The sequence below is a fragment of the Musca autumnalis genome, unplaced genomic scaffold, assembly GCF_047663935.1.
Source record: "Musca autumnalis isolate F117 unplaced genomic scaffold, ASM4766393v1 scaffold_5, whole genome shotgun sequence".
NCBI lineage: Eukaryota > Metazoa > Arthropoda > Insecta > Diptera > Muscidae > Musca > Musca autumnalis.
The window spans coordinates 90,989,320-91,016,190 of record NW_027412088.1 but is presented as its reverse complement, the minus strand read 5'-3'; positions in this window follow the sequence as shown (position 1 = coordinate 91,016,190).

Here is a 26,871-nt window from a genome sequence, read left to right as displayed (position 1 = left end):
TCACAAAAGTTCATGTTCTTTTTGGAATTTGAATGTAGTTCTTGGGATTTTGATTAAAACGATATGCTTTTTAATGTGAAAACCCATGATTCCTGATATTATAGCCCAAACTCTCGAAAGGAGTACCTGACATTGGCACATCGTGCACAGAAACAAATAATTACTGCATTTCAGGAATAGTGTTCATAAAGTCTTGCCAAGGTTCAAATTTCTGCATTTCATGAACGCCTTTCATAAAAAAACTGTTTTTTTCTGAGAGATAAAAAAAAATTTGGCGAGTTGTTGTTTTTGTTATTATTGACTAACAACCATCACACACCACCAACCAAACCAGAGACAAATTTTGCGGTTTTTTATTAATTAATGCTTTTATTCTTGTATTATTGTAATTTACTGTTTCTTCTAATGGATTTTCCCTGTAGTTGTTATCGTCTTGTGAACATAACAGAACAATACGAACCATATGTACATACATGTTGAGTCTATGAGCACTAGGTTGAGATATTAGATGTTGCCTTTATATTAAAGAAATTAAAAATTTGTAGTTGCCAACTATATCATACAGCCAAACACTTTGTTTTTTGACACCAAACGCACTGTACTTGTTTGGTTTGTTAGTTAACTAACAACAAAATTGTTGCGACCTACAGTGGTAGTTTGGGCATGTTGTTGTGGTGTGTATGCGTGTGGTGTGGTTTGTACATACCCAGCAAACAATTTTTGCCGAGATCGTACCGAATTCGGATGTATTTTCTGCACAAGTTTCCATTTCTGATGCCGTAATCGCATGCAAAACAGGTCCGAATTTGTGTGAAGCGGTTCGCAGAATTCGGAACGTTTTGTCGAGGCAAATTCGGAAAGAACATTCCAGTTTCTACACGAATTCGTTCAGAATTCGAAAGATTTTCTGATAACACTCTGAAGAAATATTCGAAAATCTGAGGAAAAAAGAATTCATTTCGGGAATTTGTTTCGAGATTCTGAAAATTTTCGGAACAAATTCTAAAAAAATTCTAGATATTTTATCCGTAAATCGGAAACAATTCTGATGTTTTATTAGATATTCTGAATATTTTCTCCCAAAATTCTCAATGTTTATTAGGATACGATTCGAATTTCTCATTGATTAATTTGGAACTTTATTTAAATATTTGTTGAACTTTTTATTATTACAATGTTGATGAAATAGTATTCGCCGCTGCTGCCCACTGAATTGCACTTTTATAAAATCATAAAGCACAGTCCTTGCGAACAAATTTTCCATTTGATTTATTTAAAATAGAAATAACAATATTATAAACAACGTTTTAGAAAATGTGTACACAATCTTACACTTTCATTTATTGTAAAACATGTGCCAATTTCATCACAAAATAACTTGTTCCGTTACGTCTTATTCACTTAACAGCTGCAAAATAACTAAAAAACAAGCAATATCGTGAAGACACAAAAAATCTCTCTCTTGCCTTTAAATCAACTCTCGACGAATGTTCGGCAATTTTGTTCCCGAGAGAGAGAGAGAGAGAAACGAATTAAAATTTCCCATTAGAGTATGTGCAGATTGCTCGCAACATTTTCGAAAACAAGAAAGTGTGCAGAAATTCTTAAACGAAATCATGCTGAAGATCACTCCAATTTCTGAGGGAAATTTTGAGAATTCCGTAAATTTTCTGAACAAACTTTGGAAAACCTCTTCTTCTTCTTCTTTATTTGCCAATCCGTGTTCGGATGTTAGCGATCATACAATTATAATGCAGTGTTACATAATTTAACTTAACTAATTGTTAATATTATGGTACAATTAAATATGTTCTATTCAATTATCGAAAGGCTTCGGTTTCTGGCGGCATTTAAAAGAATTCGTTCGTTTTGTACACCCGTCCATTCTTTAATGTTACTTATCCATATTGTTTCTTTTCTTCCTCTGGGTCTTTTTCCTTCGATATTGGTCTGTATAATGGCTTGGAGCAGCTTATATTTTTCATTCCTCATTAAATGGCCCAAATAGGCAGTTTTTCTGGTTTTTATCATACGTGTAATTTGAAGTTCGGTATTCATGCGTCTAAGCACTTCTTCATTTGAGATACGTTCAGTCCAACGAATTTTTAAAATGCGGCGATATATCCACATTTCAAACGAATTTAATCTTTTCTGATCTGTTACTTTTACCGTCCAGGTTTCGGCTGAGTATAATAGTACTGGCCATATGTAACATTTAACAAAGCGCATTTTTGTTGTTAGGCTTATATCATGACTTGTAAGCGTTTTTTTATATTTAAAAAATGAATTTCGTGCCATTTCAATTCTGCACTTGATTTCTTTCGACATATCCCACTGATCATTAATCTGGACTCCCAGGTATTTAAACGTTTTAACTCTTTCTATTTCGGTATTGCTTATTAACATAGGTGCAGTTGTTTCCACAGACTTTCTGCTCACAATCATATATTTGGTCTTTTTTATGTTAATACGTAATCCATATATTTCGCTTGTTTTCACAAGTACATCTAATAATCTTTGTAGCCCCGCAAAACTGCTTGCTAGTAACGTAGTATCGTCGGCGTAACGGATGTTATTAATTAGCGTATTGTTTATAGCAATACCAATGTTCTTTCTAGCAATGGATTCTACGAATATTTGTTCTGAATATATGTTGAATAGAAGGGGAGACAAAACACATCCTTGTCTTACACCCTTTGAAATTTGAACATTGTCTGTTAATTCACCATCTACATTAATATTTGCAACTTGATTCCAGTATAAATTTTTAATGCATCTTATATCCCATTCGTCTAGCCCAATAGAAGTCAAGATATTCATCAGTTTATCATGTTTCACCGTATCAAATGCTTTCTCATAATCCACGAAGCAAATATATACGTCTTTTTGAACTTCTCGACATTTTTGTATTAATACGTTAAGTCCAAGTAGTGCTTCTCGCGTTCCCATACCTTCATTGAATCCAAATTGCGTCTGCCCCATGTGTGCCTCAGATAGTGGGTATATTCGTCTGTGTATTATTTTTAGAAATATTTAAAAGAATCTAATATCAGAGCCCTCGGTAAAAATTGTTTACTGGGTATAGTCTCAATGTGATTGTGGGAGTTGTGTTGTGGTTTCTTGATACATTGCCAATACGATGGTGAGACGACGAGACTATTCAAAAGAAAACGAGAACAAAGTTGAGAGCATTTACCAAACAATATAGGAAATATGAGAGCAAATAGTGGAATATAGGGAAAAATAGGAAAGTGATTTTGCATCTCATGAAAATCTTACATGGAAATAAGAAACTGCACATGTATCTTATGTGAGGTACCTGTACAGTATGAAACAAGTAAAAAAGCGTTTCATACCCTCCACCATAATATATTCTGAACTAAAATGGAATAATTAGTTTTCATTCCTGTCTCCAACTTTAAGTGGGTACGTTAAACTGTCAGATAATGTACATAAATTGTTTCATTTGGTAGGCCCTTTTTTATGGTGCCTATATCTAACTATGTATGTTGACACTTTTTGGTGGGCTAGAAATTGGGAGGTACCGTTTTATAGGGGTTATAATAAAACATGGACCTATGTTCACAGTTTTTGATGGGAGCCCTTAATGTAAAATAACTCCTAATTCGGTTAAAAATTGTAGCTAGAATCCTCAAAATACCGAAAATCGGTACATAACGTGGGAACTTCAAATGTCATTAACAGCTAGTTCGGAGGTATGTGGGCTATACGAAAACATGAACTTAAATGAACAATTTTTGTTGGCTTTTAAATTTCAATTTACAGAAAGTTCGTCCAAAAAATAAAGCTAAGGTACGGAAAATCGGGAGGTTTGTTTTGGGGCTATACCAAAATATGGACCTACGTTCGGTTAAACATTTTAAGTAAAATCCTCAAAGTACCGAAAATCGGGAAGTATCGTTATATTGGGGCTATTTTGAAAATTGTTGATGCAGATGTGTGGTTACCACTACAACCTTCAAATGTCAAATTACAGTTAGTTCGGTTAAAAAGCTAAAATTGCCAATTACTGAAAATTGGGAGGTACCGTTATATGGGAGCTATATCCGAAAATGGCCCTATGTTGACAATTTTTTATGGAGAGGTGTTATGACCACTAAGAACTTCAAATGTCAAATTGCTGCTAGTTCGGTTTAATATTGTAGTTAAAATCATCAAATTACTGAAAATCGACCTTTCTTGACAATTTTTGGTGGAGAGGTGTGGTGACCACTAAGAATTTTAAATGTCAAATGTTCAAATTACAGATAATTCCGTTAAAACTTGTAGGTAAAATTCTCAAAATACCGAAAATCCGTTATATGGGGATACCGAAATCCGTTATACCGAGGTACCGTTATATGGGGCTATAGCAAAACATGGACCTACGTTCATAATTATTTCGAATATATGTTTTTGGTCACTAAGAACCCTAAATGTCAAATTATAGCTAAATCGGTCTGAAAATGTAGCTAAAAACGTCAAAATACCGTAAATGGGGGGTAACATTATATGGGGGCTATACCAAAACGTGGACCTATGTCCACAACTTTTGTTATATAAGTTTATTGATACTTAGGAACCCTAAATGTCAAATTATAGATAAATCGGTCTGAAAATGTTGCTAAAACCGTCAAAATACCGTAAATCGGGGAATACCGTTATATGGGGGCTATACCAAAACGTGGACCTATGTCCACAAGTTTTGTTATATATGTTTATTGACACTTAAGAACCCTAAATGTCAAATTATAGCTAAATCGGTCTTAAAATGTAGCTAAAAACGTCAAAATACCGTAAATCGGGGGGTACCGTTATATGGGGGCTATACCAAAACGTGGACCTATGTCCACAACTTTTGTTATGTAAGTTTATTGATACTTAAGAACTCCAAATGTCAAATTATAGCTAAATCGGTCTAAAAATGTAGCTAAAACCGTCTAAATACCGTAAATCGGGGGGGTACCGTTATATGGGGGCTATACCAAAACGTGGACCTATGTCCACAAGTTTTGTTATATATGTTTAGTGACACTTAAGAACCCTAAATGTAAAATTATAGCTAAATCGGTCTGAAAATGTAGCTAAAAACGTCAAAATACCGTAAATCGGGAGGTATCGTTATATGGGGACTATACCAAAACGTGGACCGATATAGCCCATCATCGAACTTGACCTGCCTGCAAACAAAAGACGCATTTTCCCAAAATTTCAGCGTCCTATCTCTATTTTTGTGGATGCTAGAGTGATTACCACAGACGGACGGACGGACGGACGTGCACAGATCGACTCAGAATTTTACTCTGATCAAGAATGCGTTCAATGCGTTACAAACGGAAAAACAAACTTAATATACCCTCCATACTATGGTGGAGGGTATAAAAACTACATCATGAACGAAAATATTTAAAAATTCTTGAGTTCTTCTAAAGTTTGATAAAAGAGAATAAGAATATATCGACCAATAGACAAAATATGAAATTTTGTGAGTAAAATATACAAAAATGTCTTAAAATTTACCATTTCAACTCAGTGCTCACCTCTGGAGTCCATGTGGTGAACAGAGTTGTCATATATTTAGTGGCGGGTGTTTGCAGTCAAATGCGAACTGTCTATGAACGGTCCTTATCTGTAAACCAGTGTTAATCACCACTCTGCTCGCGAGCCGTGTCTGTGTGAACACACACAATCTCAATTGTGGTGAGTTTGAACGTTACTCTCACCACCGATCATCTTCTTTGTTTTAACAATGAATTAACGCACACGATGTTTATCTAGAGCATAGCCGACCAAGAAGAGGGCACACCAAATTCTCAATATTTGCAACTTTTGACAGTGTGTTAGTAACGTTGTATGCACGCATGCTGCAAAACAAAAACAAATCAAAACATTTGTGTGCTCTTTCGTTGCGTTCGGGTCGTGTGTGTGTGAATTGCCGAAAAACTTCGTAACTTTAACAATATCAAAGCACGACATTGATCTAGAGAGGGATAGATAATCTCGTGTGTGTTCCCAACACAAACGCAGCGGTTGAATTTGTTGTTGCTGGTGAACACTGCTGTAAACCAAAACCCTAGAAAAAAATATAAAGGAAATTTGACCTTGACGATTTTAACCTTGAAAATGTGGTTTGGTGGATTTTATGTGTTCAGATTTAGTTCTTTAAGACAAGAGCTACAACTTTGCCTCCGAGAGCAAATTAAAACCCGTAGGGCTTTAGAAAATACGAGCCTGTCAAAATGATCCCTTTTGACAACAAGGCTTCAAAACTTTGGGGGCAAATAACCGTGAAAGTGCGAGTGATGGGGAAAAACGCCGGGACACATGCCTTCTTATTTTTGGTATTCTATCATGCTGCTGTGTCAGAAAAAAATACAAGTTAATAAATATTTTGTTCTGGCAAAAGACTACAAGGGGTTAGTTTTCTATGGGAACTATAATCTCAGATAAAAATATCCCAGAAAATATTGGCATTTTCCACCAAAAATCTTCGAACTTTTTTGAGTTTTCGGGTTTGAGTGACTTGACCGCGGAAAAATTGAGTAATCCCTTCGTCTATAAATTCATTAGTGTATGGTACAGGTAGAATAGAAAAATTAGCTGAGATATGAGCGTTAGAAAGAGAAAATTCATTGTGAGTTGTATGTAACATCGAAGTCTGAAACGCGGTTTTCTCAAAATGACATTTTGGAATGCGGTGGCTACTGTAGCTCGAAAACGTATAATTGGATCTTCATATTAATAAACAATTTTTTTTAGTTAAAATCGAAATTTTGACAATCCACAATTTTCAAACAACTTGATATTTTTAAATAACTTTCACTTAAGCACAAGATTATTAGGTCCTTAATGATCCCACAAAAAATATGCTGATCGATTTATTCGTTTTCGAGCTACAGTGGGCACCGCAAACAGCTTTAGTAAAAACAGCGCTTCGTAGGCGGCCATATGTGTTGTGTATTTAAATTGAAAGTAAGCACGCGTTTGATACTAATTAAATAATGATGCTTTATTTAATAAATAAGTAACAACAAAGATATAAAAGATTAAAAATGGAGTCGAACGTTTTAATCTGGTTGATTGTTGAAATCGAAGTGCACAAAGATTGTAACTAGTAAGCAAAATGGCAGTTACTAAAAATGTAGCGAATAGTTAATTAGTACAATGCATACATACTTTGATAGAAAGAAGAAAGAGGAATTATAACATAGAAAGAGTGTTGCCATGTGTTTGAAATAACTATTGAAATACACTACAATATGTCAGAACACTGTGCAATATTTTTCAACAAAAAAAATCCAAAAGTAGCTCCAGGTGTGGTCTTTCAGATGAAAACCAAATCTTTTGAAAAAAAATTCTTGTAAAAATTCATGAAAAATTTAATTTTTCGTGCTCAATAAGTATTCATAACCCCTTAACCGTTGCCCACAATTCACTTATTCCGGCTCCAATGTTGCAACTTTTCAGATGACTTAACCACTTGTTCTGCTTATGTTCACCGACCAACCTTCTTAACCCTCAGTGTCAGACTCTGAACAGATCTCTGAAGCGGTGATTAGTGAACTCTATGAAATTACACCTTTATCAGATGTAATTCGAAACATTATAGTTGTAATTCGTAACATTTAATTTGTAATTCGATTATTCCATTTGTAATTCGAAACAATTCATTTGTTATTCGGCAATTTCATTTGTAATTCGAATTATTCAATTTATAATACGAATTATTCTATTTGTTATTTGAATCATTTAATTTGAAATTCGAATTATTATATTTGTAATTCGAATTATTTCATTCGTAATTCGAATTTTTCAATATGTAATTCGAAGTATTCCATTTGTAATTTGAATTATTTCATTTGTAATTTGAATTGTTTTTTGTAATTCGAGTTATTCCATTTGAAATTCGAAACAAAAAAATTACAAAATTGTTGGTTCCTATGGTTTAATATTTGGTTTTTCGAAAAACATATTAAATTTTCGAATTACAAATACAATAATTCGAACTACAAATGGATAAATTTGAATTAAAAATGGAATAATTGAATTACAATTGAAACGTTTTGAATTACAAATGGAATTCTCGAATTACAAATACAATGTTACGAATTACAAATGAAATTACAAAATGATTCGAATTACATCTGAAAACCGTATAAGGGTGAATATTGCGAAAAGACTTGTTTCTGTGTCCCGACGCATTTAGAGTTAGAAATATTGAAAAAAATTAAATTCTTAGAAACGGAATAAGTAAAAATATCATTAAACAAGGCTCGAAAATGAAAATAAAATATTCTACATATTTATATGAAAAAAATTGGTCGCAAGGTGCAAATACTCATTACCGTGGCGTGTCCCCAGTCGTTTTGTGCTCAAAAAACACTGATATTCATTAATATTTCAAGTTATTATAGAAGAATAAACAAAGTCTATTTTAATATATTTTAGTATATTTAATTTTATTGTTTAAATTATGATTTTGAGACATTTTAGCCGTGTCCCTATTTTTTTGTCATTCCCGTGGGACAATGTGTTTATTAAGAAAAAAATGCTTTAAACCGGATTTTTGTTTATATATAATCTGTCAATGTACACACAGAGAAAAAATATGATTCGTGCAATATATATTATAGATGTATGGTAACATCTATCATATTCTAATAATAATTTTTTTTGATTCGTTGTTGTTTTATATGGTGAACGGAATCAAAATTGGCAATATATGTACATTATCGCCTTTAAAATAATATGTGCGCCACAAAAATTATTTGGTGCCAGCCAAAATAAAACTTTGCCCACCACCAGTTAAAAAAATATTTTTTCTCTGCGTGTAGCGAAAATTTCCGTTAGTTTTAAAGATAATTGACAGAAGTGAAACATATATATAGTCATTTGTTTGAGAACTGTTGAATTGTGTAGTGTTTTTTGTGCATGTTCCAGCATTTTTTTGCATTCCCATGGGGAGTATTTTTTCTGTTATTTATATTATAATTTCCAAATTTATGGTAATTGTGTATTCATTTCTTAAGCCTTTGTTGTATTATATTATATTTTTAATAAATTTTAAAAATTTCCACATTTAAATGCAAGAATAGTCACGTTTCCATCATTACCGTGGACTCATTACCGTGGGTATAATTAATGTAAATTTGATATTAGTCATTCTATGACAATTATTAAATAAATTTATCATAGGATTTTTAAACAAATCATTAAATACAACATGGAGCCATAAAGAAAAAAAGTAGAAATGCAGAGGAAAAATAAAAAGTCAATAAGGAAAGGATCATGTCGATCGGGCCCGACTAAACCCTAAACCACTGTGAATATGTTAAATTGTACTTAAAGCAGTGAAAGGACAAATCGCTCATTTACTCAAAGAGTGACACATTTCAAAAAATCAAGTTTCGAGAAAAACGCGTTTTCTGTTGGCGATTGAAATTTGACTTCCCAACGTAAAAAAGATTATTACACAAAAACTAACATCATTACCTGGACCATATTTTGCAGACAACTAGCTAGATATCAGTGCTAAATTTCTGAGAAAGATCAATCATGATTTGAAGTGTTTTAGTGCCTCATAACCTCGAAAAACTTGTTTGTTGAATTATTGGCAACTCGTAGTAAATGAGCTGTAACTCGTCGAGTTTTAGAGATATCAGCATGAAAATTTTACACAAGATAAAGTAGAAGTCGTAGAAAAAATAGAAATTGCTAACTCAGAAAACGCTTTTTTTTAGTTATGCCACTCTTTGAGTAAATGAGCGAAATGCATCTTACAAAATTTAATATTTAAGTATAATTTCCGTGGGTCTATGTCATTCCCGTGGGTAGAAAAAATCCTTAAATATACATGGCCAGCTGCTAATTTATGCATAAAATTGTCTCATAAAATAGTATCAGCCGAAAAATATTTATTTAAACCCATTTTGGCACTTTGCCGTTTCCGACCCTCAAAACAAGCCTTTTCGCATTTTCACCCATAACATTACCGCCCAATGTGAGTTATTTTAAATTTTTATACCTTCAGCATTTATGCTGACGAGGGCAAAATGTGCCTCGTCGAAATAATGGTCTTAGACCCCAAGTATGTTTGGACGAAATCACTTTCAGACAATTTGGAGTTAATTTAGCAATGTCCGTCCGTCTGTCTGTCTGTCTGGCTGGAGCGCACGATAACTCTCGAATGGCTTTCGTAATATTTTGCCCAAACTTAGTTTAACTTCGAAGATGGGCTATATCGGTCCGCTCCTTCCGGTACCGCCCCCACAAAAGTACGAAAATGTTCGGAGAATTTGTGCACACAATAACTTTTGAAGGAAGTAATCGATTTGATCCATACTTTGCACATCGTGAAATTTCTACCAGACTTATGGGTCGATTCCGTATTGCGACGCAAGTGGTGATGTGTTGCTAGTTGCAATTTTTCCATTACGTATGGCAAAAGTCGCCCGACGACGTCAAATTCTGTCGCCATAAAGTTCATTTTCTGCCGACAACAAATTAGCTGTCGCCGTGCATTTTTACAAACGAATAAAAACGAAAAATTGAAACGTAAATAAAATTTTCATTTATTTTAACTGAATTTATTTAATATTATATACGTTTTTTGGTGTTTCACTTTCAGTTATAATGGTAAAAATTACTACAAAACAGCAATTTGAAGTGCTGCTTGAAAAAATGGAAGCCCACCCAAACGTAGCTCGTGGAGTCAGACTTTTTGGCGAAACTAAAGTCACTTTTGATGAGGTGTGGAAGGATGTTGCGGAGCAATTAAATAGTTGTGTGCGTACACCAGATGAATGGCACAGAGTATGGACCCATTTTAAATCCAAACAAGAGAAAAACATGTCTCATAAAAATGTCTATTCAGATATAAATGGCGAACATCTTCCTTTGGTCCCATTACATGTACGTGTGTTCCGTCAATGCATCCGACATCGCCCGGGAAATTTGTTTTTGAATAAAATACATAGTTTTTATTTTGACTCAAATTTTACACACTTTTGCCTCTATTAACTCCAGAACTTCACTTAATACATTTGACAATGTGGGCTGAGCCATCCCGAGGTTAAAGTCATTGCTTTGGGATTTTTGAAAGCTTCCTTCTGCAAAAAATCTTAAAGCAGCACACACTTTAAGGAGTGGCTGTATTGCTGTTGATCTGTGGGTTTTTTCAAGTCATTTTTAATGCCTCTACTATATAAATAACAACGTCTTTTGGAAGCCGAAAATAGGCTTTAAACCTAAAAAATTAACAATTATTTTGCTGAATGTTGCAAACCAAACATACTCACAATACTGATGGAAATTCGATTTACATATCTCTTAAGTGTCGCCTGATAGATGCTACGTTAACTATATTTTCTTCATTGTCATCAAAAAATAGTTCCACTGAGCTTATCATTTTAGAAAACTATAACTTTTGTGTACAACTTGCTCTGATATTTTTTTTCTAATTTATTCAAATCAAAAAAAAAAAAAAAAAAAAATGAAAAAAAATACGCTCCGCTACATCACCGATAACTTGTTATCGACGATTATTTTCTATCGCTTTTCGTAGTACAATTTTTAAATTTTGTCGCAGAGACATGACTCGCGTCGCAATATGGAATCGACCCATTAGATGAGGTTCCAATATGGGCTCAATCGGTCTACTCCTTCGAATACCTCCCACACAAAAATTTCGGATAAGTTTAGATTAGCACCTGCTCTCGCATCGCTTTGATTTTTGTTGCAACAACTTGTATTCACTGCCCCCCATACAACGGTACAAGTTTCATCAGGGCAAGTATATACTTCCTGAGAAAATAGCCTGAAAGATGCAAAACAAACCCTATGACACCGTGTGTAGTGGTTGGAGCGCAATATAACTCTCGAACGGATCTGCCTGAAATTGGTCTTCGTAATATTTTGTCCAAACATGGTTTAAATTCAAATATAAGCCATATCGGTCCACTCCTTCAGGTACCTCCCCCACAAAAGTTCAAAAATGTTCGGAAAATTGTGCGCACGATAACTCTTGATTGACCGATGTAATCCATACTTTGTACATCCTAATATATCTACCAGATATAGCTCAGGTTCGAATATGGACTATATTTGTCTACTCCTTCTGGTACCTCTCACACAAAATTTCGGATAAGTTCACTTTAAGACCTGCTCTCGAATCGCTTTGATTTTTGTTGAAGCGATATGCATTCGCTAACTCCATTACGACAGTAAAAGTTTTTTCAGGGGCAATTCCACATTTCTTAGGAAAATAGCCCGAAAGGTGTCAAACCCCTTATTTATGTCACCATATGGGGCGGTCGAACTGTTCAACCGATTTGGTCCAACATTTTGTTTTCGTCATATTATACCCAAACTTAGTTTCATGGGGCAATACCGGCCCACAACTCCCGATAAGGCAGGGAAGATTATAGTTTTAGATCTCGCCACAGATCTTTATCAGTTCCCTTGTTTCTTGTTTTTTAACAAGAAACTTTTTATACCCAAGCGTCAATTGCCCGCACAAATAGAAATTCTCGATCAGACAATTGACACTTGGGTATAAAAAGATTCTTGTTGGAAAACAAGACTACCGAATCCGATGACTACTAATGATTGAGTATAAACATTTAACTAAACTTATCGTCGTTTTTAAACACCCATATTAGTGTTTCAATTTTATTCATGATCCCAGTAGAAATTTTATTCAGTTTTCAAACTATTTTCTTTCAAAAACCTTGTAATTGTTGCAAAAACAACAACAACATTTTATTATAAATTATTTTAAAGATCTAATAACATTTAATCAAAATGTAGCCTAGTGTTAAAATCAAAAAAAAGAGGAATAAATAAGAGAAATATTTTTGTAAAACAAAGCTACGTAGATACCTATCTTCCTTAGAAGCATTAGTGACAAAAAAAAAACACAATATTAAACTTATATTTAATATATACTAAAAAAAGAAAATGCAAAAAAATCGAAAGACAACATTTTTAATTGTCAACCGACAAAAACAGAGAACAGAGCAATCTAAACTTCTTCGTAGTAAATTTTTTTAGTGACAAACAAATGAAACCTGTAGTAGTAAATAGTAAAAACAAATGAAACCAACAAAAAAATGTTAACAAAATGAAACTTTTAAAAGTATAAAAGCAACAAAAAATACATCTTTTTGCAAATATCTAAGTTAATAATGTTATGATGACTCGGTAAATCAACTCCCTCTTGTTAAAATAGTAGATAGTTAGTTACGGCTCCACCCGTTGTTATTACCAAGAATGAAAGAAGAAGAATGAAGAGAGTTACAAAACAATAAAAAAAAAAAACAATAATAAAACTTGTTATAAAATAATTAAGAATTATTTAATGAAAAAAATGGTAAAGGAAAGCTTGAAAAAATTGTTATTGAAAAATTGTTTGGTCACAATTTGGCTAAACAATTTGGGTTTTGTTAATAATAACTCATAAATGCAATATGTACTATAAAGAAAAAAAAAACACAAATCAAATTATTAGATAAATTTAAAACAACACAACAATAATAATACTAATAACTAATAACACTCTACAATATAGTAACGATAATAGTTATAACATTTAATAACGATAAAAAAATTTAGATTTTAAATCAAATGAAAAAGCACATCACTTAAAATGGCCTTTACGAAATGGCTTTAAACAAATTGTTATAATTTTTCAGAGTTTATTAAAATTAAAAGAAAAAAAAAAACCGAAAACAGCAATATAGCAAATCACAACAACTACAACAACAAATACTAATACAAAAATATATTAAAATGAAATGAAACAATAAATGTTATATCTTGCAAACAAAAAGCAACAACAACCAACCAACCACAATCTTAATAATTTACCATGTTCTAAAACAAATGAAAACTAAAGCAAATTTCAATCCAAAAGTAAAATAGAACTAACAAAAAAAAACTGCAATAAATTATTACAACACACAGAAACGCATCAAAAGAAAACAACAAGCAACACAGAAAATTATTATGCCAAAAGATTGTTTTACAAATGATCTGACAATATTTATTTTACCAAACATCAGATTGATGTGAAGGCAGGGAGGATGGGATATTTTTCAAATTTAATATAATAAAAATATTTTTTTATTTTAAATAATTATTATTAAATAATAAATTAACAAATTAACATAATTCCAACATTTATCTCACTTCAATTAATCATTATATTTATTTTCCAATTCATTTAATTTTTTTTACAATTAAAAAAAAAAAAACAATTCTATTTTTATATCTTCAAAATATTTTGCTAATATGAATTTGTTTGAATTATTTTTAGACCAATTAAAAGCATTGTATTTAAACCTTTTTACAATTTCCATTCTCTTCATTTCCTCGCTAGAATTGTAAGTTTGTTAACACGCTCGGGGACGTGAATGCTATAACATTCAAATTACAAAGCCTAAAATAATTGGGTGTATCTTTTTGTCATATTCTGATTTTTTTGCATACTCGAACTGGTTAATAGCGAAACGTAGAATGATATTCACATCAAAGGCCTTAACTTCACAACAGCTGATGCCTCAACTTCTCAGCTTTTTTGCGCGGTACGGTATTTGCAACCATGTGGTTGGCGAATTACTTACTCTTGAATTTGTTATACCCTCAGATATACGACCAAAATGTGCCTCACCGAAAAATGGTTTTAGACCCCAAGTATCTGTCTGTCTGACTGACTGCAACATTAGTCCAAAATTTGGCCTCAGTAATATTTTGTCCAAACATAGTTTAAGTTCGAAGATGGGCCATATCGGTCCACTCCTTAGAATACTTTCCCCACAAAAGTTCAAAACTGTTCGCTAAAATGGTGCCCACGATAACTTTAGAAGGCAGAAACCGATTTGGTCCTTACTTTGCACATCGTAATATTTCTATCAAATATAGATCAGGTTTGAACACGTACTATATCGGTCCACTCCTTAGGGCACCTCTCACACAAAATTTCGGAAAAGGGCAGTTAAAGACCTGCTCCCGAATTGCTTTGTTTTTTTATTGCAAGAACTTGTAGTCGATGCCCCCATTACGACGGCACACAATGGTGGACAAAAATCGAAAAATGTGTTGTCGACTCTTTTATAATTTTATGGTTTTATTTTATTGAGAACACTTCAAATCGAACAATCGTGAAAGAATTTTGTCGATATATGTTGTTACTATAATGTTATAGCTCCTCAAACATAGAGAGTTTTTTGTATGTAGCTTATATTGAAGTGTACATACGAGTTCACCCCAGATTATCTGAATAGGTTTGACATTTCCTCTTTCATTTTTCTACAATTTTCTACGTTAATCTCGTCGAAGAAACATTCTTCCAGATCAATTTTCGAAAATTTATGATTCATGTGGTCAACTATGGTGGATTTGTTAGCATGATAATTCTTAAATTTGTACTGCAAGTATAGTTAAAAAACGAAACTTGAGCTCTAATTTATCGATCCTAGTAATATGGCTAACACTTGGTATTTGCTTTCTGACAATTTTCGAAGTTCTGAAAAGATCTAACGAAATCAAAAAGTCATTTAAAGCAGGTTGATTTTATCTGAAAGTTCTTGCAGCCTGTTTCTGAATGTGTGCGAATGAAACACGTTATTATACCCTAAGCCTTTAGGCTAAGGAGGGTATATACACTTTGATACGATGAAAATGTGCCTCATCGAAATAATGGTTTTAGACCCCAAGTATGTTTGGACGAAATGTGTTTCAGACAATTTGGAGTCGATCTAGCCATGCCCGTCTGTCTGTCTGTCTGTTCTGCTGGCAGCAGCGCACGATAACTCTCGAACGGATGAACCGATTCGGTTCAAATTTTGGCTTTCGTAATATTTTGACCAAACTTCGAAGATCAGCTACATCGGTCCACTCCTTCCGGTACCTCCCCCATAAAAGTTCGAAAATGTTCGGAAAGTTTGTGCGCACGATAACTCTTTAAGGGAGTGACCGATTTGGTCCGTACTTTGTATAGCGTAAACTTTCTACCAGAGTTATATGAGGTGCCAATATGGTCTCAATTGGTCCACAACTTCGGGTACCTCCCACACAAAATTTCGGAAAAGCTCAGTTTAGGGCCATCTCTCGAATCGCTTTGATTTTTGTTTTAGCAACTTGTATTCACTGCCCTCCATACGACGGTACAAGTTTCATCAGGGGCAAGTCCATACTTCCTGAGAAAATAGCATGCAAGTTGCAAAAAAACCCTATGACACCGTGTGAGGTGGTTGGAGCGCAAGATAACTCTCGAACGAATCTGCCGATTCGGTCAAACATATGGCCTTAGTAATATTTTGTCCAAACATAGTTAAAGTTTGAAGATAATCTATATCGGTCCACTCCTTCAGGTACCTCCCCCACAAACGTTCGGAAAAATTGTTCGTACGGTAACTCCTGAAGGGAGTGGCCGAATTGGTCTATACTTTACACATCCTAATATATCTACCAGATATAGATCAGGTTCAAATATGGACTATATTGGTCCACTCCATCCGGTACCTCCCACACAAAATTTCGGATAAGTTCACTTTAAGACCTAATATCGAATCACTTTGATTTTTGTTGAAGCAACTTGTATTCGCTGCTTCAATTACGATGGTAAAAGTTTTTTTAGGGGCAAGTCCATACTTCTTGAGCAAACAGCCCGAAGAGTGTAAAAACCCTTTATGGCACCATATATTGTGGCTGGAGATCCGCTCCCATAACGGTCAATGTCGATCCATTCCTTTTAGTATCTCCTCCGCAAAACTTTTGATCTTTAATCCTAATCAAAATTTTTGTCGGTTCAAATACCCAAACTTTTTAAAACCCCCAAATACATACGTATTTTGGGAAAAAATTGTTTCAATATACAGAGGCTGAGGGTATATCTCTGTCGGCAAAACCGACTGATACTTTTTTACTTGTTTTTGTTAATACGTTGTCGAAAACACTTAAAAAAGCTCGAATTTGAAATTATCACTACAGTTGAGTCCCTTTACTTACCTCAGGTTACCATTTTTAACCTGCAAAGCGTTCATTAACCCCAAAAAGGGGTAAAACTGGAAGCAATTTTAAGAGAGTGAGAGAGAGCCAAAATGCCTTTCTCTTCTACTACAGGCTACCAGACAAATTTCTTCAGTTAAAAAAATGGTAGAACTGATTTTTTGACATTTGTTTGACGATTATTTGAAAAAAAAAAATAATAAACAAAAACAGAAGAAAAAGGCGAACGCTAACAAAACAAAATTAAAAACTGTGAAATAAAAGAAGAAAATAGAATTTTTTTGTTTCTTTTTGAAATTGTTAACAGATCTACCATTTTCCGTTCTTTTACTTCTCTGGTAAAACTTGTCACATGAGGGCAATTTTGAGCAACTTTGACAGTTTTTCTTTTACCACTTTTACCATTAAAAAGTAAAGGAACAAAGCTTATGTCACTGTCACTATTTTGATAGGAGTGGGGTACTGTTGTTATATGCATTATAAATTCAACCTACAAACGTTATAATTTTAGACACATATTACAGCTTTTGAATTGAGAATTAACAAGTAAAAAAGTATCAGTCGGCTTTGCCGACAGATATGTATGTGAATTGAAACTTTCATCTCCGGGGAGATCGACACAATTGTTGAACTTTTGTTGGGGAGGTACTATAAGGAGAAGATCGATTAGAAGTTAAACTAAATTTGGACAACATATTAGGAGACCCAAAGTTTGAACCAAATTGATTGCCGAAGTACCCGAAGTTGTTGCACATCTTTGAACTGAAACTAAGTTTGGACAAAATATGACCTTTGTCAAATTTTGGACCAAATCAGATGATCAGTTCGAGAGTTATCGTGTTCCCCAGAGACTACATATGGTGCCATAGGGATTTTTACACCTTTTGCTGTTTCCCCTTAAAAAGTTTTTACAGTCGCAATTGACGCAGCAAATGCAAGTTGCTACACCAGAAATCAAAGTGATTCGAAAGCAGATCTTAAAGTGATCTTATGTATAATTTTCAACGAAAATCGCGGTTCAATGCGCGGAATTGTCAAAATATATTTTTGCAGATTTTCAGAAGGACTCATTAGATCTGGCGCTTAAAAACTAAAATCACGCGGGGTTCAACCCACCTGTGTCACAGTTGCAATTTTTAAAGCCAAAACATAGGTTTTTTAAGAAAATTTACGCACCAAATTTTCGACTTTGGACTCCTATTACTAGAAAGCTGTAGAGAGAAAACTCATGAGATATACATCAAACGGCGTGGAATCACGAGTTTTACAATCGTATAAATTGCTTATGTCATTATCTGGTTGAGCCCTCTAATTATAAGACAAATTCAAAAAACGCCGAAATCAAAACATCAAAATGTCAGCATAAATTTTTGTGTGATAAAGTGTTTATATCAAACAACCATACCTTAGAACTATCTTGCCCAAGGGGCATTCTTTAATTCCTTTTTTACCACAGGTCTGAATGTGGCGTGGTTTGGACAGAAATCAAGAGAGAACACAAAAAACTTGTTTACTTCAACACATTTTTACCCATTTTTTGTATTACCACCAACACAGCTTCCACGTAAATTATTTGTTATGGTCTATATTATGAGATCGTGGCTAAAACACTTCAATCAACAGAAATATATTCATATTGTATAAAATATATTTCCAGTTCGCGATTTATTAAATGGTAAACCTCAACTTCAACGATTGTAAAACTTTTTTGAGTATTACCATATACCCTTGTTAGCATACATGCTGAGGGTATAAAAAGTGGCCATTGGTCTTTAATGTTTGATGCTATGCATTGTCATGATAATGGCTCTATCTTGATTTAGTTTTTTTCGTATTCAGACATTTCACGTCATATAAATCGGAATAGAAAACCTTTAGTATAACCATAACTATAGTTTCAATTATTTTTATTTCAAATTCAAACCAACTATGTGGCAACTCCAGGGGAGAATATTAAAAACAATAGAACGGTTATATATAAGGACTACACCTGAACGGATTTTTGTTTAAATCGGTAAAACTGAACAGGAACCTTAGAAAATTACGTATATTATATTTGAAGGATATTCAATAAAAATTGACTGAGTTATAGCAAAATCGGAGAATGATATATATGGACTATGTCAACATCTGAACCAAGAAAACAAGGTGTATTGAATTTGAACGCTATTCTATTAAAATTGACCGATTTATTGCAAAATCGAGGAAAGATATATGGGGGCTATATCCAAATCTGAACCGATATGGTCCAAAGTTGGTATTTGTCATTCCTCAACTCTTCCTATTTTTGTCCACGTTTACAAGGAAGCGGCACTACTGTGTGACGCACAGTGGTTCAGAATTGTTTTTTCCTGGTCAAACTTTGTAACTTTTGAACGGATATTTTCATAATTCTTTTTGTGTTCGACAGATAACACTTTCAGCTTTCCGACACATTAAAATCCACCATATTCGGTTTAGCGGTTGTAGAGGAATTCAACGTCAAAGTTAAACATTTGAGTTTTTTCATATTTTGCATCAAAATATGAGTGTTTTTAAGTGTTTCATATGTTCTAACTATTTAAAAAAGGTCAAACCCCAATAAACAAATCATAAAAGTACAAAAAAAACTAAAAACAAGTAAAAAAGGCGTTAAGTTCGACAGGACCAAATGTTTTATACCGTCCACCATAAAATATTCTCAGCTAAGAAGGAATAATTATTTTCTTTATGACGAAGGCCAAATTTTGGACCAAATCGGTTGATCAGTTCGAGAGTTATCGTGCTCTCCAATAACTACATATGGTGCCATAGGGATTTTTGCATCTTTCAGGCTTTTTTCTCAAAAAGTATGGACTTGCCCCTGAATAACTTTTACCGTCGTAATGGAGGCAGCAAATGCAAGTTGCTTCAACAAAAATCAAAATGATTCGAGAAAAGGACAAATATAGTTCATACTCGAACCGGATTTATATCTGGTAGATATATTAGGATGTGTAAAGTATGACCCAAATCAGTCACTCCCTTCAAGAGTTATCGTGGGCACAATTTTTCCGAACATTTTTGAACTTTTGTGGGGGAGGTAGCAGAAGGAGTCGACCGATATGGCTCATCTTCGAACTTAAAGTAAGTTTGGACAAAATATTACGAAGGCCAAGTTGTAGACCAAATCGGCAGATTCGTTCGAGAGCTAACTTGCGCTCCAACCACTACAAACGGTGTCATAGGATTTTTTGCATCTTTCGGGCTATTTTCTCAGGAAGTATGGACTAGCCCTTGATAAAACGTTTACTGTCGTATGGGAGGCAATGAGCACAAGTTGCTACAGCAAAAATCAAAGCGATTTAAGAGCAGGTCCTAAACTGAACTTTTCCGTAATATTGTCTGGGAGGTACCCGAAGGAGTGGACCGATTGATTCCATATTAGAATCTTATGTATGTATGTATGTATGTCTGGTAGAAACTTCACAATGTGCAAAGTATGGACCAAATCGCTTACTCCTTTCAGAGTTATCGAGCGCACAAATTTTCCGAACATTTGGACCAATATAAAAAATCTTCGAACTTAAACTAAGTTTGGACAAAGTATTACGGGGGGCTATATAGCCCATCTTCGAACTTGACATGCCTATGGAGAAAGGACACTCGGGTGCTCTAGCTCAATTTTTGCGAACGCTAGAGTGATTACAACAGACGGGCATGGCTAGATCGTCTTAGAATTTTATCCTGATCAATACTTATATTGACAGTTTTTGGTGGAGATATTTTATGACCACAGGGAATATCAAACGTCAAATCACAGGTAGTTCGGTCGCAAAATGTAGCTACAATCCTCAAAATACCGAAAATCGGGAGGTACCGTTATGGGTGCTGTTCCAAAACGTGGACCTATGTTTACAGTTTTTGAAGGAGATATTTTGTGACTACTGGAAACCTCAAATGTTAAATAACAGGTAGATCGGTAAAATATTGTAGCTAAAATACTCAAAGTACCGGAAATCGGGAGGTACCGCTATATGGGGGCTATACCAAAACATGGTCCTATGTTGACAGTTTTAAATGGAGATGTTTTGTGATCACTAGGAACCTCAACTATCATATTACAGGTGGTTCGGTCAAATATTGTAGCTAAAATCCTCAAAATACCGAAAATCGGGAGGTACCGTTATATGGGGGCTATACCAAAATATGGACCTTTGTTGACGGTTTTTGGTGGAGACGTTTTGCGGTCACTGGGAACATCAAATGTCGACTTACAAATAGTTCGGTCGAAAATTGTAGCTAAAATCTTCAAAATACCGAAAATCGAGAGGTACCGTTATATGGGGGCTATACCAGAACATGGACCTATGTTGACGGTTTTTATGGAGATGTTTTCCGGTCAGTGGGAATCTCAAATGTTCAATTGCAGGTAGTTCGGTCAAAAAATGTAGTTAAAATAAACAAAATACCGAAATTCGGGAGGTACCGTTACATGGGGGCTATATCAAAACATGGACCTATGTTGACGGTGTTTGTGGAGATATTTTGTGACCACTAGGAACCCCAAACGTGAAATTACAAGTAGTTCGGTCAAAAAATGTCGCTAAATTCCCCAAAATACCGAAAATCGGGAAGTACCGTTATATGGGGGCTATATAGCCCATCTTCGAACTTGACATGCCTATGGAGAAAGGACACTCGGGTGCAAAAATATAGTGCTCTAGCTCAATTTTTGTGAACGCGAGAGTGATTACAACAGACGGACATGGCTAGATCGTCTTAGAATTTTATCCTGATCAAGAATATATATACTTTATATGGTCGCAAATGATTAGTTCCATGTGTTACAAACAGAAAAACACACTTAATATACCCTCCATACTATGGTGGGGGGTATAAAAACAATATAAAAAACAATTTTTTTCCAAAATTAAAAAAATGGGTTTTCGTAAAACTCTTTCAACTCTTATAAAACATATATGTTAAAAAATTTCCATTTGTGTGAAAAGCTATAATTTATATGAGAAACGGTATAGAAAAACACACATTTTTACTCATGTAATTTCAAAAAATTTAAAAAAGTGTTAAACGGACGGAAATGTATTGGCACCAAAGTATTTATGGGCTAAAAGAGAACACTCTCGGGCATCATTATGTGGAAACGGAACTTTGTTCCAAGCTGTTCCCTAAAAGTTCTAGTCTAGTAAACTTGGAATTTCACTAAAATTTAGTACCTGAGGAAAAATAAAATAGCTCACTTCGTGTAAACGCTACGGTAGTTTATTAAAACGACTCTTAAAGGCAAAAATACTACCTACTTAACAAAAAAAGCAAATTTCCCCAGAAATTTGCAAAATTTAAATATTTTACAAAATTGGGAAAGATTTTTCGTCTTTAGGGGCACGCCACTCCCACACCTTCCAATATTTTGACCTAAGGTTTTGCTTTCCTTAGTTGCAATATGTTTACTATCGAATCTCATATAGAAATTAACAATCGGTGACAAAAAATGGGGGTTTTGGCCTGGAAAATTTCTGAACCACTGTGTGACGTAGCACAGAGGGGAAATTTGTGTTAAAAGTTGATCAAAAGCTAGAAAGCTCATTTATAGTCGGATTGATATAAAATTTTGCACAAAGCATATCCTCTGTACAAGGATTAATCCTATAGAAAATAATGAAAATCGGTCCACATTTGGATGCGGCTTCCATATATATTCGCATCTGATATGAGATAAAAATGCACCAAAATCACTGAAATTGGACACATGCAACCTGAACTAGGCTAAAAAACATTGAGCCAAGTTTCAAACAAATCGGTACAGATGTATAAATAGTCCCATATACATATACTTCTCTCAATTCACATGAGAAAAGCCGTGAATGTTTTTGAATAATTCAAACATATTTGATAGGTGTTGGTTTAGTCTGATAAATAAGAGTCCCGGTTATAAGGCGGAACAAAATTTAGTGTGAGTAAACCTTGCAATTCCATATAAAAATATTTCATATTTTAGTTGAGAAAAATTAGATTTTTTCGGAATGGCGCATATATGCGCAATTTTTTATGATTGAATCTGATATTTGAGACTTAAGCGCATAAAACATTAGAAGAAACTATGGTAGACTTTTTCACTATTGAAATTGTAGTAATCTTAAAAATTATCATAAAAAATTTTCATAAAGAGGATATGTATCACCATTATTAAAGAGCAAAGATGTAAAATCAATCTGAAAATTTTAAATGCTAATCTTGTTCGGAGACTGCACAAAAACAATAAATCTTGAAAAATATAAATTTTCGCGAAAATAATGTCATTTTAATGTTCTCCTAATTTCTTAGTTTTCGAAAATTTACTTTTTGTTTTCAGTATGGCTGAGTTCAATCGACTGCTGCATTGGATTGGTTAATCTTGCCATTTTCATATTTTGAGTTTTGAGCAACTTTAGGCCTATATTTCCCCTCTGTGCGTAGGCAGAAATACATTACAAAACTATTTCAGGGGAACAAAATTTGTACTTTTGCGAGTAAAATACACAAAAATTTCTTGCTACGTCAGTGAAACATTACCGGTACACAGTTATGAAGGTCAATATTTTTTCATCTTTGTTTTGCATGGTGAGATATTTCCCAAAACTGAGTTACAAACCTGACGCCCTGATTCAGGTCTTGTTCCCGGTGTTTTATAGGGTTATACTGCCATGATAGGTGCGACTGTCCCCGTGCAAGTGAAGGTTGTTAGTGGAATAGAAGGCGCAATTGATTCGCGTCACTACATTATTTAATGTTTTAACATTCAAAAATACTATTTTTCTAAACATCCCATCGTACCATAAACTCACAAAAATCTGGTGTAAAGTCAAACTAAAAAATCAAATATAAACAAATATTTTGTTTGAATATGAGCACATCAAAGCAATTAACAACAGCAAACCAACAACTATATACTTTAAAAATTAAGTAAATAAAAAACCAATAAACACAGAACAAAACAACTTCTTTAAATTATTAAATTACAAAAAAATAAGAAAAAAAGAGAATCTAATAGCAATAATAAAAATACAAAAAGAAAGTAAATAATATTCATTAAGATATCCGTCCACAAAATCCAGAACAAAGAAAATTTAAGAGAAAGAAAACAAATCATGAAAAAACATGTTCTAAAACAATAACAAACGAAAGGAAAAAACAAAAACTAACACCACAGACCTGATGAAGTGGTACCCTTTTATTTTCCAAATTAACAAATTTTTGGCAAGAGAAAAAACAACAAATATTTTTTTTAGTTTCCTACAAAATTTGTGTTTAAAATTAGACATTTTCTAACCTTAATTATATATATATTTTTTAATATTTTATTTTTTAAGAAAGCGACATTTTCTAGTTAATTAATTGTTAAATAAAATACATCATTATTACATATAAAATATGAATTATTACAAACAAAACAACATTGTTAAACTAATTTTATTCGATTTTAACATTAAACAAGAAAATATAATTTAAAAATAATATTATTAGGGGTTTCGTAAAGCATAAGACATTCAAACTTATTGTTTTTTTTTGTTTTTGTGTTTTTATTTTTAATTTGTTTTTCAAATTGTTAGTAGTTAATTATATAGCCAAATTTTTTGTTTTATTTGTTTAATAGCAATTGGCATTTAGTATTGCTTTTTTATTTCTTTTTTTAAATTATTCATTTCAATAACATATTTGTATGTATATGTATAATTACAATTTTAATGTATTTTAATTTTTTCTATTACGAAATTGTTATCGATCTTTATAGAAATACAATAAATATTTCTTAATAAAAATCAATAAAATTATAAAAAATGATGATAATATAGAATAAAAAAATTGTTAAAAAGCTGATCTACTTGTGTATCATTTTTAGGAAATTTGCTGGAAGTTGGGGTCAATGTTGTCAAGTTTTTGTATATAATTATATTTTTTGTTTTACATATATTAACATGGTAGAACAAGAAAAGGTAACAGCAATTACCGACTGACTGAACTGAGCTGTAATGTTAGTGTCAAATTCCATACGACATTTTATATATTTATTTCTATGTTCGATGTACATTAGGGATATATATTTTTTGAAGAACAAATTTATTCATCAGAAAAAAAAACTATTTCCCATAAAGACTTCTTCATATCATTGACATGTAACGTGCCGCACACTAAAACACTACCTATAGAGGCGGTACAATATTTGTTAATATATTTGGTATTTTGTTAAACTTGAAAAGAATAAAGCCCCAATTAACGTGTGCTTGTTTGATTTCAAAAACAAATGATTGAACCAGCTTCTCCTTTTTCAATGAATTTCCAGCGACCCCAAACATTTTTGCAAGAATTCTACTTTCTGCTAGAAATTATGCATTTAGTGGAAACATTCAAATTGAAAATGTAACGAATTTTCATTCATGTTTTCCAACATATTCAGTCAAATGTGAAAAATTATTAGTTTTTTAAATTCAAATAATTTATAGACATTTCCTTGGTTTGTTTAGATTTACCTTTGATACAAACATTATAAACGAAAACAAATTTCTATGTGGTTGTTGTTGAGTTGTATTTGTTGTAGTATTTACAAACCAGGTATGTTCTACCATGATATATTAAGTTAAATAAATGTTTCATCATATTCGTGGTCTGTTATTTCACACCACTGTGTATGTGTAGAAATGTTAATATTCTGCATTATCTCACTTATCTGTTTATCTGGGTTAAGTTAAAAGACCTCAACTCTAGATAATGTGTCTGAACTGCAATAATGCTATTCAGGTTTATGCCTAAGATAACTCAGTTACAAATTAAAAGTGGTGCCAAGTCTTTGCATGGTTGATTGTAGCCTGTATTGTGAATGAAGCTCTTTTTCGGTTTTATTGTGAATGATAGAGATGGATAATCAATTAAAATTGATAGCACAGTTTTATTGTTTCATTTAGTTAAGTTCAAAACCCCAATAACGTTCATAACCACATACATATTTAGGGGTAGTTTACACTATATGTAAATGTCATATGACATGAAATTTTCCATTATTATATAGTCCCTAATATGTGCAATATTGGGGATTTTCCTTACGCCATTTACTTTTTGCGTCCACACCAGCAAAAATGTAATAAAATTACGTCTCCACATTGCCTGCGTGGGTAGATATGGAATGTTTTTATTTCGTGTCATATGACATTTACATATAGTGTAAACTACCCCTTAATAATGTGAGTTGGTCTGTTCTTTAACGTTTATCATAAATCCGGTTTGCACTTAACCGGATTTAAAAAACCAGGCAAAAAGCTCTAGTGCAAACGCCGTTTGAATTTAGTTACGAGAGGTGCCGACTACTAGTACATGCCGGAGTTAGGAGCACTTAAGGCCTGGGTGCTGCCTTCTGTCAGAAAGGAAGCAGGAAAGCAAGGCAGCCAGGCGAAGCAGCTTATGTACCCAGGCCTTTATAGCTTTGTTCCTTTGCTTCAAAGTTTCTTATACTTACTTACTTAGTTGGCCCATTACAGAACATTTGTTCCATAGACCGAACTAAGAAAATATCTCCATTCCTCTCTGTTTTTCGCTTGACTTTTTGGAATACCGCGACTTTTCATTTCTTCATCCACTTGTATGCTCCATCGAAGCTTAGGCCTACCGATTCTGCGTGCACCGCCATGTGGCATGTATTCATACGCCTTTTTTGCGGGTTCATCATCGCTCATTCTCATGATATGGCCTAGCCAACGCAGTAGTTGCATCTCGATACGTTTAACTATATTCATGTCTTTGTATAGCTGATATAGCTCGTGGTTCATACGACGTCGATATTCACCGTCAACGCAAATCGGCCCGTAGATCTTTCGAAGCAATTTCCTCTCAAACACACCAAGCACTGCCTTATCT